This window comes from Theropithecus gelada, chromosome 10, assembly GCF_003255815.1.
Source record: "Theropithecus gelada isolate Dixy chromosome 10, Tgel_1.0, whole genome shotgun sequence".
NCBI lineage: Eukaryota > Metazoa > Chordata > Mammalia > Primates > Cercopithecidae > Theropithecus > Theropithecus gelada.
Genome location: NC_037678.1, coordinates 32,044,439 through 32,060,675, shown reverse-complemented (window position 1 = coordinate 32,060,675; position 16,237 = coordinate 32,044,439). Strand labels below are relative to the sequence as shown.

General features: G+C 44.9%; 1 protein-coding gene across 3 annotated transcripts in view; it reads left to right on the top strand.

Moving 5' to 3' along the window:
- The window catches only part of GNB1L (G protein subunit beta 1 like), a 70,914-nt gene that overhangs the window by 19,424 nt on the left and 35,253 nt on the right, over positions 1–16,237 (top strand). The window lies entirely within an intron of this gene.

The following is a 16,237-nucleotide window of genomic DNA, read 5'->3' as shown; positions in this document are numbered from 1 at the left end:
CCTTCTTATCCTTTTAATGTTTCTGGTGTCTGTAATGATAACCCTTCTTTAATTATTATAACTTGTCTCTTTTCTCTTTTTATTGTTGCCATTTCAGCTAGAAATTTATCAATTTTATTGATCTTTTTTAAGAACCAACCTCTTACTTTATTTTCTCATTTGTTTTACTCTTCTTTAAAACATTTATTTCTGCTTTAATCTTATTTCCTTCCTTGTGCTTGCTTTGGGCTTATTTTGTTCCTCTTTTTCTGTTATCTTAAGGCATAAACCAGGTCATTGATTCATTGATTTGGAGACCTTTCTTCTTGTCGATATAAATATTTAATGCTGTAACTTTCCTTGTAAGCACTGTTTTAGCTGCATCCTACAAGTTTTGATATATTGTGTTTTCATTTGTATTTAGTTTAGATATTTTCTAATTTCCCTTGAGACTTTCTCTTGAACCCATTGATTATATAAAAGAGTGTTGTTTAATTTCCAAATATTTGGAGATTTTCATTATCTTACTGTTATTGATTTCCAGTTTAATTCCATATAATCAGAGAACATACTTTGTATCCTTTGTTTTTTTAACTTTTTTTTTTTTTTTTTTTTTTTTTTGAGACAGAGTCTTGCTGTGTCGCCCAGGCTGGAGTACAGTGGCACAATCTTGGCTCACTGCAACCTCTGCCAGCCGGGTTCAAGCAATAATTCTGCCTCAGCCTCCCGGGTAGCTGGGACTACAGGTGTGTACCCCCATGCCTGGCTAATTTTTTGTAATTTTAGATTGGATTTCACCATGCTGGCCAGGCTGGTCTTGAACCCCTGACCTCGTGATCCGCCTGCCTCGACCTCCCAAAGTGCTGGGATTACAGGTGTGAGTTTTTTGTTTTTTTTTTTTTTTTACATTTTTAAGGTTTCTTTTATGACCCAGGATATGGCCTATCTTGATGAGTGTTCCATGTGCATTTGAGAAGAATGTGTTTTTTCTGCTGAGTGGCATATGTTCTATAAATGTCAACTAGGTCAAGGAGGTAGATAGTATTAGTCAGGTCTTCTGTATGACTTTCTGGCCACTTGTTCAGTCAGTTACTAAGGAGGAGTTTAAGTCTCCACCTATAATTATGTAGTTATGTATTTCTACTGTCGGTTCCATCAGTTTTTTCTTCATGCATTTTGAAGTTGTCTTATTAGCTCAGTATTTACAACTTTTGTGTCTTCTTTATGAGTTGATGCCATTTATCATTGTATCTTCTTTTTGTCCGTGATAATATTCCTCACTCTGAGGTCTACTTTACCTGATATTAATATATCCACTCCAATTTGTTATTATTTGTATAGCACATCTTTTTCACCTTTTTATTTTTATTGTAATTATTGATATGGTTCTATTTAGGTCTACTATTTTGTTGTTTTCTCTTTTTCTTCTCTTCTTTCTTTTTCTTCTATCCCCTCTTTCCTGCCCTCTCTTGAATTATTTAGGTATTTTAAAACATTGTTTTGATTTTTTGTTGGAACTTTGGCAATATCTCTTTTTGTTACTTTTTTTTTTTTTTTTTTTTTTTTTTTTTTTGAGACGGAGTCTCGCGCTGTGTCACCCAGGCTGGAGTGCAGTGGCGCGATCTCGGCTCACTGCAAGCTCCGCCTCCCAGGTTCACGCCATTCTCCTGCCTCAGCCTCCCAGTAGCTGGGACTACAGGCGCCCGCCACCTCGCCCGGCTAGTTTTTTGTATTTTTAGTAGAGACGGGGTTTCACCATGTTAGCCAGGATGGTCTCGATCTCCTGACCTCGTGATCCACCCGCCTCGGCCTCCCAAAGTGCTGGGATTACAGGCTTGAGCCACCGCGCCCGGCCTTTTTGTTACATTTTTAATGGTTGCTGCAGGGATGACAGTGTACACACTTAATTAACCCTTCACAGTCTTCTTAAAGTTAATATTTTTCCATTTCAAATAAAATATAGAAGCCTTACAACCACATAGGTCCCTTACTGTCCTCCATTATGTTATAACTGCCATACTGAAAACCTCAACAGATAATATGATTTTAACATTCATACATGTTTACTGAAGAGATAAAACTGTCTTTAATATTTACCCACGTTTTACCATTGCTCCTCCTACCTTCTTGAAGTTCCACATTTCCTTCTGGTATCATGTCTTTTGAACCTGAAGAACTTTAGCATTTCTTTTAGTGCAGATCTGGAGGCAAGAAATTCTCATTTCTCTCATCTGGGAATCTTGATATTACCTTCATTCCCAAAGAATGTTTTGCTGGATATACAGTTGTTTTCTTTCAGTTCTTTTTTTTTTTTTTTTTTTTTTTTTTGAGACGGAGTCTCGCTCTGTCACCCAGGCTGGAGTGCAGTGGCGCGATCTCAGCTCACTGCAAGCTCCGCCTCCCGGGTTCACGCCATTTTCCTGCCTCAGCCTCCCAAGTAGCTGGGACTACAGGCGCCCACCACCACGCCCGGCTAATTTTTTTGTGTGTTTTTAGTAGAGATTGGGTTTCACCAAGTTAGCCAGGATGGTCTCGATTCCCTGACCTTGTGATCCGCCCACCTTGGCCTCCCAAAATGCTGGGATTACAGGCGTGAGCCACTGCGCCTGGCCTCTTTCAGTTCTTTAACAAAGATGTTCCATTCTTCTGGCCTCCATGGTTTCATTATTATTTTTCAGCAACTTACTTTGTTTTAATATGGTTTTCTTTGAATTTATCTTGTGGTTTGTTTATGGTTCATCATGTTCTTAAACATATGTGCTTTTGTCTTTAAGTTTGTGAAGTTTCAGGCATTATTTATTCAATTAATTTTTTGGTCCAAATCTGTTTCTCTCTTCTACTTCTCAGACTCCACTGCCCTTAATGTTAGACGTTTTACTGTTATTCCACAAGTCCCTGCTATGCTAACGACTTATTTCAATCTTTTTTCTTTCTGATCTTGTATTGAATAATTTCACTCACTCTTTTATTTTTATTTTTATTTTTATTATTATTATTTCCTTTGAGACGGAGTCTCACTTTGTCGCCCAGGCTGGAGTGCCGTGGTATGATATCAGCTCACGGCAACCTCTGCCTCCCAGTTTCAAGCAATTCTCCTGCCTCAGCCTCCTGAGTAGCTGGGATTACAGGCGCCCGCCACCACGCCCGGCTAAGTTTTTTTTTTTTTTTTTTTTTTTTGAGACGGAGTCTCGCTCTGTCGCCCAGGCTGGAGTGCAGTGGCCGGATCTCAGCTCACTGCAAGCTCCGCCTCCCGGGTTCACGCCATTCTCCTGCCTCAGCCTCCCAAGTAGCTGGGACTACAGGCGCCCGCCACCACGCCCGGCTAGTTTTTTGTATTTTTTAGTAGAGACGGGGTTTCACTGTGTTAGCCAGGATGGTCTCGATCTCCTGACCTTGTGATCCACCCGTCTCGGCCTCCCAAAGTGCTGGGATTACAGGCTTGAGCCACCGCGCCCGGCCAATTTTTGTATTTTTTTAGTAGAGGCAGGGTTTCACCATGTTGGCCAGGCTGGTCTCGAACTTCTGACCTCAAGTGATCCGCCTGCCTCAGCCTCCCAAAGTGTTGGGATTACAGGCATGAACCACTGCGTCCGGCCTATTTTATTTTATTTTAGAGACAGGGTCTTGCTGTGTTGCCTAGGCTGGAGTACGGTGGCACGATCATAGCTCACTGCAGCCTGGAACTCCTCAAGCCATCCTCCCACCTTGGCCTCCCAAAGTGCAGAGATTACAGATGTGAGCCACCACACCTGGCCCACTTTATGTCACTCTGTCATTTTCCATTCCATTATTGATTTTTTTCAGATATTATTCAGTTCTGAAATTTGTATTTGTTTGGTTTTTTAAAAAATAATTTCTATTTCTCTGCTGAGAGATCCTTTCCCTCCATTCAGTTCAAGGATGTTTATTTTTGCCTCATGGAGCATAATCATAAAGCTGCTTTAAAATTGTTATCAGATATTTCCAACATCTGAATCTTCTCAAGGTTGGCATCTGTAAATTGCCTTTTCCCTTGAGAACTGGTCTCATTTTCCAGGTTCTTTGTATGCTGAATAATTTTGGATGATATCCTAGACATATCCTGGGTTGAGCATTATGTGGGGTCGTCCAGAGAGAGCTGAGTTTGGCGCTAGCAGGCAGTCAACCCAGTTAGATTTGCACAAGCTACGTCTCGCCCTCCATGGGCTGTGATTTTAATCTCATTTTTATTTTCAGAGCTTTTGACATGCTGCTTTGGTTCTGTCTCACACATCAGCCACCCAGGGCTCAGCCTGAGACGTGAGTGGTGGTTTACTTCCCTTCTTACAGCTGGTGCTGCTTTGGGTCTGCCCTGTGTATACACAGCTCAGGGGTGAGCTTGAGGCTTCTGTGTATTTATTCGCAGAATTGGGGAATTTTTAGCTCTCCCCACTCTGGAGTTTCCCCCCTTGCCATCCTGCAGGGTTCCCTTTCCTTGGTTCCCCTGACCAGAAAGACAAGCTTCTCTCCCAGTCACCTTTCCCCCGGGCTCTGGGTGCAAGGCCCTCCCCGGGGCACCACCGTGAGAGACGGGGACAGTAAACCTTCAAGGTTTCCCCTCACATTCTTGGGGCCATAGTGTACTTTTTCTCTGTATCTCTATCCAGAAATTTGGAGTTTTATCCAAGTTTTAGCCACTGCTGCCTGGTAGCTCTGCAACCAGGGCCCACCACAGGGCGGCACCCCAAAACACACATACAAATAATCCAGGAAACGTGTCCCTGTATAGGTCACCGTCCTAAGCTTTGCTTTCCTCCAAAATCTGGCTGGCTGCTGTTGCCCACTTTTCTGTTTTCAGAGAATTGTTTTTTGGGTTTTTTAAAGGGGCAACAGAATCTTGCTCTGTTGCCCAGCGAGGAGTGCAGTGGCACAATCAAAGCTCACTGCAGCCTTCAACTCCTGGGCTTAAGTGACCCTCCCACCTCGGTCTCCCAAGTAACTCGGACTGCAAGCACACGCTATCAACCCAGCTAATATTTTTTATTTTTTTATAGAGACAGGGTCTGACTATGTTACCCAGGCTGGTCTTGAACTCCTGGCCTCAAGTGATCCTCCCACCTCAGCCTCCCAAAGTGCTGGGATTACTGATGTGAGCCACTGTGCCCAGCCTTAGGCAGTTGCTTTTTGTATTTTGTACAGAGTTTTTAGTTGCAGTCAGCCTGAGAGAGAGGCTGTAATGAGCTTACTTCATCCTGCCAGAACAAGAAGCTTTTCTGTAGTTTTAATTTACATTTCTCTATTAGTAAGCTTTAGGTTGAACGTCTTTTCATATGTTTGATTTTCATAGCTTTTTCTGTGAATTGTCTATTCATCTCTTTTTCCCATTTTTCTGTTGAGTTTTTAGCCTTTCCTTAATTTTGAAAAGTTTATTTATATTTTAAAGATATTAATTTTTAAATTTCTTTTGACGTGCAAAAGCTAAAATTTTTCTTTTTCTTTTTTTTTTTTCTTTTTGAGACAGAGTCTCGCTCTGTCGCCCAGGCTGGAGTGCAGTGGCGCAATCTCAGCTCACTGCAAGCTCCTCCACCCAGGTTCACGCCATTCTCCTGCCTCAGCCTCCCGAGTGGCTGGGACTACAGGCGCCCGCCACCACGCCTGGCTGATTTTTTGTATTTTTAGTAGAGATGGAGTGTCACTATGTTGGCCAGGAGTGTCTCAATCTCCTGACCTTGTGATCCACCTGCCTCAGCCTCCCAAAGTGCTGGGATTACAGGCGTGAAAAAATTTTTTTTCTTTTCTTCTTCTTTTTTTTTTTTTTTTTTTGAGTCGGAGTTTCACTCTTGTTGCCGAGGCTGGAGTGCAATGGTGCGATCTCAGCTCACCGCAACCTCCACCTCCCAGGCTCAAGTAATTCTCCTGACTCAGGTTCCCGAGTAGCTGGGATTATAAGCATGCACCACCATGCCTAGCTAATTTTGTATTTTTAGTAGAGACGGAGTTTCTCTATGTGGAGGCTGGTCTCGAACTCCTGACCTCAGGTGATCCTCCCGCCTCGGCCTCCCAAAATGCTGGGACTACAGGCGTGAGCCACTGTCCCCGGCCAAAAAATTTTTATTTTTCTATAGTCAGAATTATCCATTTTATTTTATTATATCTTTTTTTTTTTTTTTTTTTAAGATAGAGTCTTGCTCTCTCACCCAGGCTGGAATGCAGTGGCATGATCTGGGCTCACTGAAACCTTCGCCTTCTGGGTTCAAGCTGTTCTCCTGCCTCTGCCTCCCAAGTTGCTGTACAAAGATTACAGGCGCATGCCACCGCGCCCAGCTAATTTTGTATTTTTAGTAGAGATGGGGTTTCACCATGTTGGCCAGGCTGGTCTTGAACTCCTGACCTCAAGTCTCGGCCTCCCAAAGTGCTGGGATTATAGGCATGAGCCACCATGCCCAGCCACTGTTATATCTAAATTTTGAGTCATAAGAAACCTCAAACCTTTTCCACAATCAAGTTAATGCAGTTCTTCCATGTTTTCTTCTAGTGCTTGGTTTATTTTTTACATATGGATCCCAGATTCACTTGGCGTTTATTCTTGTGGATTTCACTATAAGATATGGGTCTGATTTTATCATTTTTCCAAATGGTTAACCATTTTTGTTCCAGTGATGTGAGATACCACCTCTTCTATGTATTAAACTTCCACATGTACTTGGGTTTATTTCTAGGCTTTTTATTTCACTGATCTGTCTGTCTATACAGGAGTACTAAACTTTTAATCCTAAAGATTCTAGTGCATGTTAGTATCTGATCGGGCTGGCTCCTTTGCAGCTAACCTTTCCCCGTGTTTTCCTGTGCATTCTACATTTTTGTTTATCCAAGTGAATGTTAATATCAACTTCTCTAACTCCATGAGGAAGCTTGCTGGTGTTTCTATTGGGGTTGTGTTAAATTTATAAATTAACTTGGGGAGAAGAGACATCTTTTATGTTGATGTTGAATTGTCTTAACCAAGAACAAAGGATTATTTTTCCTTTGTTTAAATCTACTTTTGTGTCTTCCAGGAGAATTTTAACATTTTCTTCATGTAGGTTTTCCTTATTTATTTATTAAAGTTACTCTTAAGTATTTTATCTTCTTTGGTATAAATGGAATTTTCTCTGACTGGTTATTATTTTTGTACAAGTAATATTGTGCTCGTTATTGTTATTGTATACAAATAACACAGAGACTATTGAATTCTCTATGTTAGTTTTACATCCTGCCACCAATCGAAGTTTCTTTTTTTATTATTAGAATCTGTTTTATCATTGATTTTCTAGGGCTTTCCATGTATGCCATCATATAATTTGGAATATAGTTTTGTTTTCTTTTTCTAGAGATGGGGTCGTGCTATGTTGCCCAGGCTGGAGTGCAGTGGCCATTCACAGGTGTGATCATAGTACACTGTAACCTCAAACTCCTGAGCTCAAGCAATCCTCCTGCCTCAAACTCCCAAGTAGATGGGACTACAGGCATGTACCAGTATACCCAACAGGAAGATCGTTTAATGTCTTCTTTTCTGATTATAAACCTCTACTTAATTTTCTTTTTTTTTTTTTTTTTTTTTTTTTTTTTGGGGGGGTTTTTTTTNAAGAAAGAAAAACAGAGAATCCAAATATCACCTACATTACTGATCAAATTGATTTTAAGGTTAAAATCATCTTATTCACTAAATTCTCAGTCTAGTGTTTTTAATTTTCTTTTTTTTTTTTTTTTTTTTTTTTTGAGACGGAGTCTTGCTCTGTCCCCCTGGCTGGAGTGCAGTGGCGCGATCTCGGCTCACTGCAAGCTCCGCCTCCCGGGTTCCTGCCATTCTCCTGCCTCAGCCTCCCAAGTAGCTGGGACTACAGGCACCTGCCACCGCGCCCGGCTAATTTTTTTTTTTGTATTTTTAGTAGAGACGGGGTTTCACCATGGTCTCGATCTCCTGACCTTGTGATCCGCCTGCCTCGGCCTCCCAAAGTGCTGGGATTACAGGCGTGAGTCACCACGCCCAGCTAATTTTCTTGTCTCATTGCTTAGGCTTAAACTGCCACTACGATGTTGAATGGTAGTAGAGATAGTGGATATTGTGATCTTAGTGGGAATGTCCCCAATATTTCTTCATAAAATAATACGTTGGATTTAGGACCAAGGGGGATGTATATATATATATTTAAATAATCTCTAAGAAATGCATCAATTTCTATTTGTTTATGTATTTTAATAAAAAATGGGCATTGAATATTGTCAAAGGCTTTTTCAGCATCTGTGGAGATAATTACATGCTTTTTCTCATTATATCTATTAATACAGTGGGGCATCCATAAATTCCCTGTTTGAACCAATCTTGCATTTCTAGGATAAATTCCACTTGGTTATTGTATATTAATGTGATATTGGATTCTGTTTACTAATATTTTACTTACTTTTTTTGTGTGATAGTCATAACTGGTATTGGTCTATACTTTTCTTCTGATCAGAGCTTTAAATATATACTGGTATGTAGTATTTTTCATTAAAAAAAAAATTTTGGGGCCGGGCACGGTGGCTCAAGCCTGTAATCCCAGCACTTTGGGAGGCCAAGACCGGCAGATCACAAGGTCAGGAGATCAAGACCATCCTGGCTAACACGGTGAAACCCCGTCTCTACTAAAAAATACAAAAAACTAGCCAGGCGAGGTGGCGAGTGCCTGTAGTCCCAGCTACTCGGGAGGCTGAGGCAGGAGAATGGCGTGAACCCGGGAGACGGAGATTGCAGTTAGCTGAGATCCAGCCACTGCACTCCAGCCTGGGCGACAGAGCGAGACTCTGTCTCAAACAAAAAAAAAAAAAAATTTGTGATTTCAGTTATCCCATTTCACCTAAAAGTTGTTTTAAAATTTCTATTTGATAAGACCTTTTCGTTTATTTTATTAATTTCTAGTTTAATTGCACTGTAGTCATAGAATTTTATTTATAAATATTTCTTGTTTGTGAAACTTACTAATATTTCTTTGTGACCCAATATATAGTCAATTTTTACACATGTCCCATGTACCCTTGAGAAGAAGACGTAGGCTCTGTTATGAGAGTGTAAAGTTCCATTATAGATCTGTAGTATCTACCTTGTTGGTTGTATTTTTTGGATCTTCTATCTGCCTACTTATTGTCCACAGGATCTGACTTGTACTAAGAGTAGTATGTTATGGCCGGGCACAGTGGCTCATGCCTGTAATCCCAGCACTTTGGGAGGCCAAGGTGGGCAGATCACCTGAGGTCAGGAGTTCAAGACCAGCCTGGCCAATGTAGTGAAACCCCGTCTCTACTAAAAATACAAAAATTAGCCGGGTGTTGTGGCGCGTGCCTGTAGTCCCAGCTACTCGGGAGGCTGAGGCATAAGAATTGCTTGAACCCAGGAGGCAGAGGTTGCAGTGAGCCGAGACCATGTCACTGCACTCCAGCCTCGGTGACAGAGTGAGACTCCGTCTCAAAAAAAAAAAAAAAAGAGTAGTATGTCACATTCTCCAATCATTAGTAGGCTTCTTTCTGTGACTCTGCATCTCCTGTAATTTCTGCTCTATAAAGGTGGTATCCCTGTTATATATTGCATAGATATTAAAAACTGTTATATATATATTAATTATATATTATATATGGATGTTAAAAACTGTTATATATATAGTTTTTTTGTTTTGTTTTGTTTTGTTTTGAGATAGGGTCTCACTCTGTCACCCAGGCTTTAATGCAGTGGTGTGATCACGGCTTACTGCAGCCTCAAGCAATTCTCCTTCCTTAGCATCCCAAATAGCTAGGACTACACTACTGTGCCCAGCTAATTTTTATTTGTTTTGAGAGATGAAAATCTGACCCTGTTGCTCAGGCTGGTCTCGAATTCCTGGCCTCAAGTAATCTTCCCACTTCAGCCTCCCAAAGTGTTGGGAATACAGGTGTGAGCCCACCACACCTGGCCATAAACTGTTACATTTTGTAAACTGCGGCCGGGCGCGGTGGCTCAAGCCTGTAATCCCAGCACTTTGGGAGGCCGAGACGGGCGGATCACGAGGTCAGGAGATCGAGACCATCCTGGCTAACACGGTGAAACCCCGTCTCTACTAAAAAAATACAAAAAATTAGCCGGGCGTGGTGGCGGTGCCTGTAGTCCCAGCTACTCGGGAGGCTGAGGCAGGAGAATGGCGTGAACCCGGGAGGCAGAGCTTGCAGTGAGCTGAGATCCGGCCACTGCACTCCAGCCTGGGCGACAGAGCAAGACTCCGTCTCAAAAAAACAAAAACAAAAGCATTTTGTAAACTGCAACGAAGAATTAAAAACTATCTGTCTTTGTCAAGTCTAATGCTTTTTGGCTGGAATTCAACTTTGTCCGCTATTAGTATTTCAACTCCTCCTTTCTTATTGTTTCTGTTTGCCCCGTATACCTTTTTGCCCATCTCTAATTTTAGCCTTTTGGAACTACTTTGTGTTACACACTCTTTTTCTTATTGAGTGACATATTCTGAGTCAAGGAGTAAATTCTGAGAATGAATCCTTTAACAGATATGTGTTGTGAACATTTTATTTCTGTCTGTAACTTCAGTTTTGACTCCCTTAATGTCTCTTGATGAGAATTACGACTTTGAGCTTCATCCATGTAAGACCGGAGCTGATTCATTTTCAGTTCTGTGGAGTATTCTATCATTCGAATTTACCCAGTGTGTTCCTTTCGGCAGTTGCTAGCTGTTTGGGTTGGTTTTGGTTTTTGTTATTATACCCAATACTACTAGGAACATTCTTGTGTGAGTCTCTTTGCACACACTTGTGAGAATTTCTTCAGGGTGTTTATCTAAGAGTAGGGGTGCTGAGTCATACGGCGTGCGAGATAGAGCCAGATTGTTTTCCAAAGTGGTCGTTTCCGTGTGTGCTCCTTCTAGCTTGGTAGAAGGTTCCAGTTGTCCTCTGTCTTCATCAACATTTGACAGACTGTTTAATTTTTTGCTAATCTGCTGAGAGTATAATTATATCACATTGTAGTTTTGACAGGCATTCCCAGGATTATTAATTAGGTTCAACATCTTTGCATATATGTATTGGACATTTACGTTGCTTGTGAAATATCTGTCCAAGCCTTTTGCTTATTTTTCTTTTGGTGTTTGCTTTTGTATTCTGTTGACCTCTGTGTTCTTTAGATATTCTGGATACGAGTCCAGTGTAGACTTGTCTTTCTCCACCCCTCTAGCCTGCCTTTATGGTTTTATATCTACAGAAAAGCTGCAAGTGTAGTAAAATAAATACCTGTACACCTACCTTCACCTGTGCTCACCAGTTGTTAGCATTTTGCCACATTTGTGCTACTTCTCTGCCTATATATTCATACATAGATAGGTAGAGATATTAAGAGAGAGAATTTTTTTGGCACATTTGAAAACAGATTGTAGACATTATAGCATTTCACCCCTGAATACTTTAGGATGTATCTCGTAGGAATAAAGACATTCTTTACAGAAAATACGGTTATCCTTCCCAAGGAAATTAATAACACCCCATTATCTGCAGTCCATATTCAGATTACCCACAAAGGTCCCCCAGACATCCCTTATAGCCCCCTTTTTTTGATCCAGGATCTGATCTAAGAGCCAGGATCTAAGGTTCATGTGTGTTTGGTCATCATGCCCCTTTGGTCTCTTAATGTGGAAGTTACCTGGCATCTTCCTTTGGTTGCTTCTCTTGATGTTGACCTTTTTGACAAGTCCAAGCTGGTAGTCTTGTCCAGTGTCTCGTCGTATGGATGTGTCTGATTGTTTCCTTTATGGCTGGATTCAGGTTGAGCATTGTTGGCATGGACACACAGGGATGGTGCCACGTCTGTGGCATCACGTCAGGAGATAAGCAATGCCAGTTTGTTCATTATTGGCAGTGCCAGCTTTTCTCAGTGGTGAAAGTGGTGACAGCCAGATGTCTCCATTGAAGGTACACATTTTCCTTTTGTGATCAGTAAACAGTCTGGAGAGTAATACCTTGGCACAACACACATCTCCTGCTTCCCAACCACCTCTCACCAAGTTGGATGCTTTTTCTGATCTGTGTGATGATGTTTCACCTCCCTTGCTCTCTGCTTGTAGTTGCAGTTCCCTCTCAGTTTCTTTAAGAGCATTAAGCACCCTTGCCTTGTGTACCTGAGTGCTCTGCTCTGTGGGTCTAGTTCTGTTTTCTGTTGCCTCTGATGACTCTCGCTCACAGTGCCATGGTTCCTTGTTGATTTTTTGTGATTTTTGACTACAACCTTGTACTTCTTAGGACTTTTTCTAAAGTGAATTCTTTGAGGCCTGGGTTTCAGGTGGATTCCTTCTGAGAAGACAGACTGAGGTGTGGGGGATCTCTCAGGGTGGTGTGAGTTAGGGCTGAAACCTGAGGACTGGTGTTTTTCTGGCATCCGTGGGTGTAGGTTTAGTGCTGGCTCAGCCTAACACCGAGCATCTAGCTACTGGGGTTTTCCTAGGAGGTTAGCCACCGTAGGAGGGCCCTAAGCTTTGCCTTTTGTCACCCCAGAGGCCATCAGAGCTGGAAATCCAGGTCACTAGTGCAGCAAATGCCCTCACGGCAGGCTTGGCAGGTCTCCTGAGGTTGCACTTTTACTTAGTGTTTGGCCTCTGGCAGCTCAGACTTTTTTTTGTCAATTTAGTGATGCATTTAAGATTTTGATTTTGATTTTTTTCAGAGACAGGGTCTTGCTCTGTTGTCCAGGCTGGAGGGCTGTGGTGTGATCGTGGCTCATTGTAGCCTGGAACTCTTAGGCTCAAGTGATTCTCCCACCTCAGCCTCCTGAGTAGCTAGACTTACAGGCGCCCACCACCATGCCCGGCTAATTTATTTTTATTTTTTGTAGATATGGGGTCTGACTATGTTGCCCTGGTTGTTCTTGAACTTCTGGCCTCCAGCAATCCTCCTGCCTTGGCCTCCCAAAGTGCTGGGATTACAGGCCTGAGCCACTGTGCCTGGCTGTGTTTAAAAAAATTTTTAAGATAATTATTTATTTTATTTTATTTATTTGAGATGAGGTCTCGCTGTATCACCCAGGCTGGAGTACAGTGGTGCGGTCATGGCTCACTGCAGCCTTGACCTCCTGGGCTCAAGCCATCTTCCCACCTCAGCCTCCTGAGTAGCTGGGACCACAGGCATACACCACCACACCTGGCTAATTTATTTTTATTTTTTGTAAAGACAAGGTCTCCCTATGTTGCCCACGCTGGTCTTGAACACCTGGGCTCTAGTAATCCTCCCACCTTGGCCTCCCAAAGTGCTGGGATTATAGGCATGAGTCACCATGCCTGGCCTTTTAAGAAACTTTTATCAACATCTTTAGTTGTTTTTTGGGAGAGGGCCGCCCAGGGTGTCCGTCCTGGTGTAAAGGGGTGCTGACCTAGTCTTCAGTCTTGCTGGTTATGGGCTGGAGCTTCCTCTGGGGATGCTGGAGCTATTTCCATGCCCTTGTGTGAGATACGCAGCGGGGCGGAAGGTCCTGTTTGAGGCACTCCCAGCAGCCTGTGTGGCCTGTCCTTGTACTGTCACATGCCCAATGGGACAGGCAGGACCTGGTGGGCTGGGGCGGGCAGGGGTGGTACCAGTGGCCTCTCTGGGTGGTGGCTCCCCACATTGACTCACTTCGTGGTACTCTTTGCTGATTTACACAGAAGGGTTAGGGGACTTGAGCACAGGGCTGTGCAGCCCAAGGGCAGGACAGGAGCCCAGGCTGAGCTGAGGCCTGTCTGGTATGAACCCCCAAAAGCCCGAGAATGTCTTGGGTAGAGACCTGTGGTTTTTGGGCTCCCGCCACTGCCCCAGGCCTGCTTCATCTGTAGGGAGGAAGGCCCTGCAGGTGTGGGCGGGTGTGTGCCAGCAGGACGTTTGCAGGCCTCCCCCTGCCTCCCTTGAGTGCGGTGTCCGTGGACCTCTGTGCCAGTTGCACCTGCCCGCTGGTCCCCACACCCAGAGGAGCGCTGTGGACCTCTCTTGGGAGAGCCCTGGGGCCTGCCGAGCTGCCTCCGCAGTGGCACATTGCAGGCAGATGCCGTTGTCGTCCATTTGTGCCCTGGGGCTTTCAGGGGTGTTTGTGGCTTCTCTGGAAAGGCTGTTAGAGTTACACAAATTGTGTCAGACTGTCTTTCATTTTTCAAAGAATGTGGCTCACTTTGACACCTGGAAGAGCAGGCAGAAGCCAAAGTTGTGCTCTGTGAATTAAGTTTCCTGTTCCTTTGCCTCCGGGAGGACAGGGCCAGGGCTGGGCTGGGGCCACCGCGAGGACGGCTGGGCGCACACAGGCCTTGCGCAAGGGCGGCCTTCGCTCCACAGCCTGGGGCCAGGCAAGATAGGGGAACGTGATGATTCTCAATTAAATTAATAAAGAATAATTAGATGTCATAAATCAAGCAATCCTAGGATATTGTCATGGGAAAAATATGTAGCTAGAATTAATTAGTTTTCAAATAAAGCATTTATTTTAATTACTTGAAATGATGGAGCCCTTAATTGCCGATGCATCATTTTGGCCTGTGCGTTTTGGTTGTTGTAACAACGTGACGGGTTTGTTCCCTGCAATTCTGGGGAAACAATAGAGGAGAACTTGATTTCATCACCTGAGAATGAGCCTTCTACTGGTGAGGTTCTGGAAACTCCCGCCAGGCCCCAGGCAGGTGGCAAGTGGGGGCCGGGCTTCGGCTGGCACCGCCCAAGGCCGCCGTGCTGTCTGTGTGTGTGCTTCTCTGTGCTGTGTGTGCAGGTGTGTGCACATACGTGAATGCCTGTGCCTGAGTGTGTGAGTCTGCATGTGTGTATGTGTGTATAGGTATGAATGTGTGCATGTGTGTGTGCCTGTGTGTATGTGCACATATGAGTGTGTGAACATGTATGTGTATGCATGTGTCCTATGCATGGGTTTTGCATGTGTGTGCGCACCATGTGCGTGTGTGTGCCTGTGTGTATGTGTGTGCATCGCGTGTGTCCAATGTGTGTCCGTGCCTGGACTGCACGGGGAGCCTGTGTAGAGGTGACCTGTCAGGCTCTGCTTCCTGGACGGGAGTCATGAGAGGGGCCCTCCATCCTGGACTCGGTGCTTTCCTGCTAGGTGGAGGTGCTTTTACCGGGTCTGCATTCTTTGGCTCCTCTTGGAGCTGGGGCCCTGTCTCCCTGTCCGCCTGACTAGCTTGCCTTTCTTACCTGGCAGGCATAGCACGAGCAGGCGGTGGCTTCTGAGAACTGTCCTCCAAGCCAACCCGCTGAGGGCAGCTGTTCCAGCCCCTGGCCCGGCTGCGTCTTCAGGAGTCTTCCCCATCCCAGGCTGGAGCAGGGGCCTTGGGTCTTGGGAACAGTGTGGGGTCTGGTCCCTCCACCTCCCCTGGAAGCCACTCTCAAGTTTGGCCATGGTCAGTTGGCTTTCAGCCAGAGGTGAGAGAGGATGAAACCCCTCTCATCCCCCTCAAAAAAGAAAAGGAAAAATGGAACTTGGCAGTTAGTAAAGGACATCCCAGGGAACTCCACATTGTCTTTGGGACCCATTGAGAGAGGCAGGGTCGGGAGGTAGAGTGGCTGCCCGAGGTCTCTCTCCAGGCAGGGGGGACCTGCGCCCTAGAGTCACTGCCTGGCCCCTCCCAGGCCTCCCGCCCTCCCCCATGCAGCCTGTGCGGGCCCTGGCTGCTGTCCACCCTCCACTCTGCAGGACACCTTGGCAGGGGCATTTCTCAGGTGTTTTGAACCTTTGTTCCAGCTGGGCTGCTGCTGCCTCTCCTGAAGAGAGTAAGGAGGGGGCTGGCAAGTATTCAGGAGGAAAGAGGCAGGGCTTGGCGGTGGTGGTGCCACTGAAGGGGCACCCTGGACAGCCACCTCCAGACATCCACAGCACTCCTGCCTCTGCACCTGCACCCCCATCTGCCTCCCACCCAGCACCTTCTGGAAGAGTCCTTCCCACCTCCCCTGCCCTGGTCCTTTACTGGCCCCAGTCCCTCTGCTGGCTGTGGCTGCCGTGGGCCATCCTTCCTGCCCTGTGTGCAGGCTGTAGGCGACTGGGCCGGGGCCTGTCCCACTGTCCCAGAGCCCAGTGGAAGAGGCCCCCTGTGACAGGCTGCCCCAGCCACTCAGTGGTCTGCTCCTGGCCTTTCCCTCTGTGCCTTAGCCCAGCTCAGGGCCTGCAGGCAGACAGACGTGGAACGGGTCGCTTCTGGCTCCAGGGACACCCCACAGAGCAGCCAGCTGTGGGGCTGAGGTGGAGTGAGAGGCTCTGCGGGGCTGAGTGGTTGGGTGGGCTGGGCAGGGACCGGGGAAG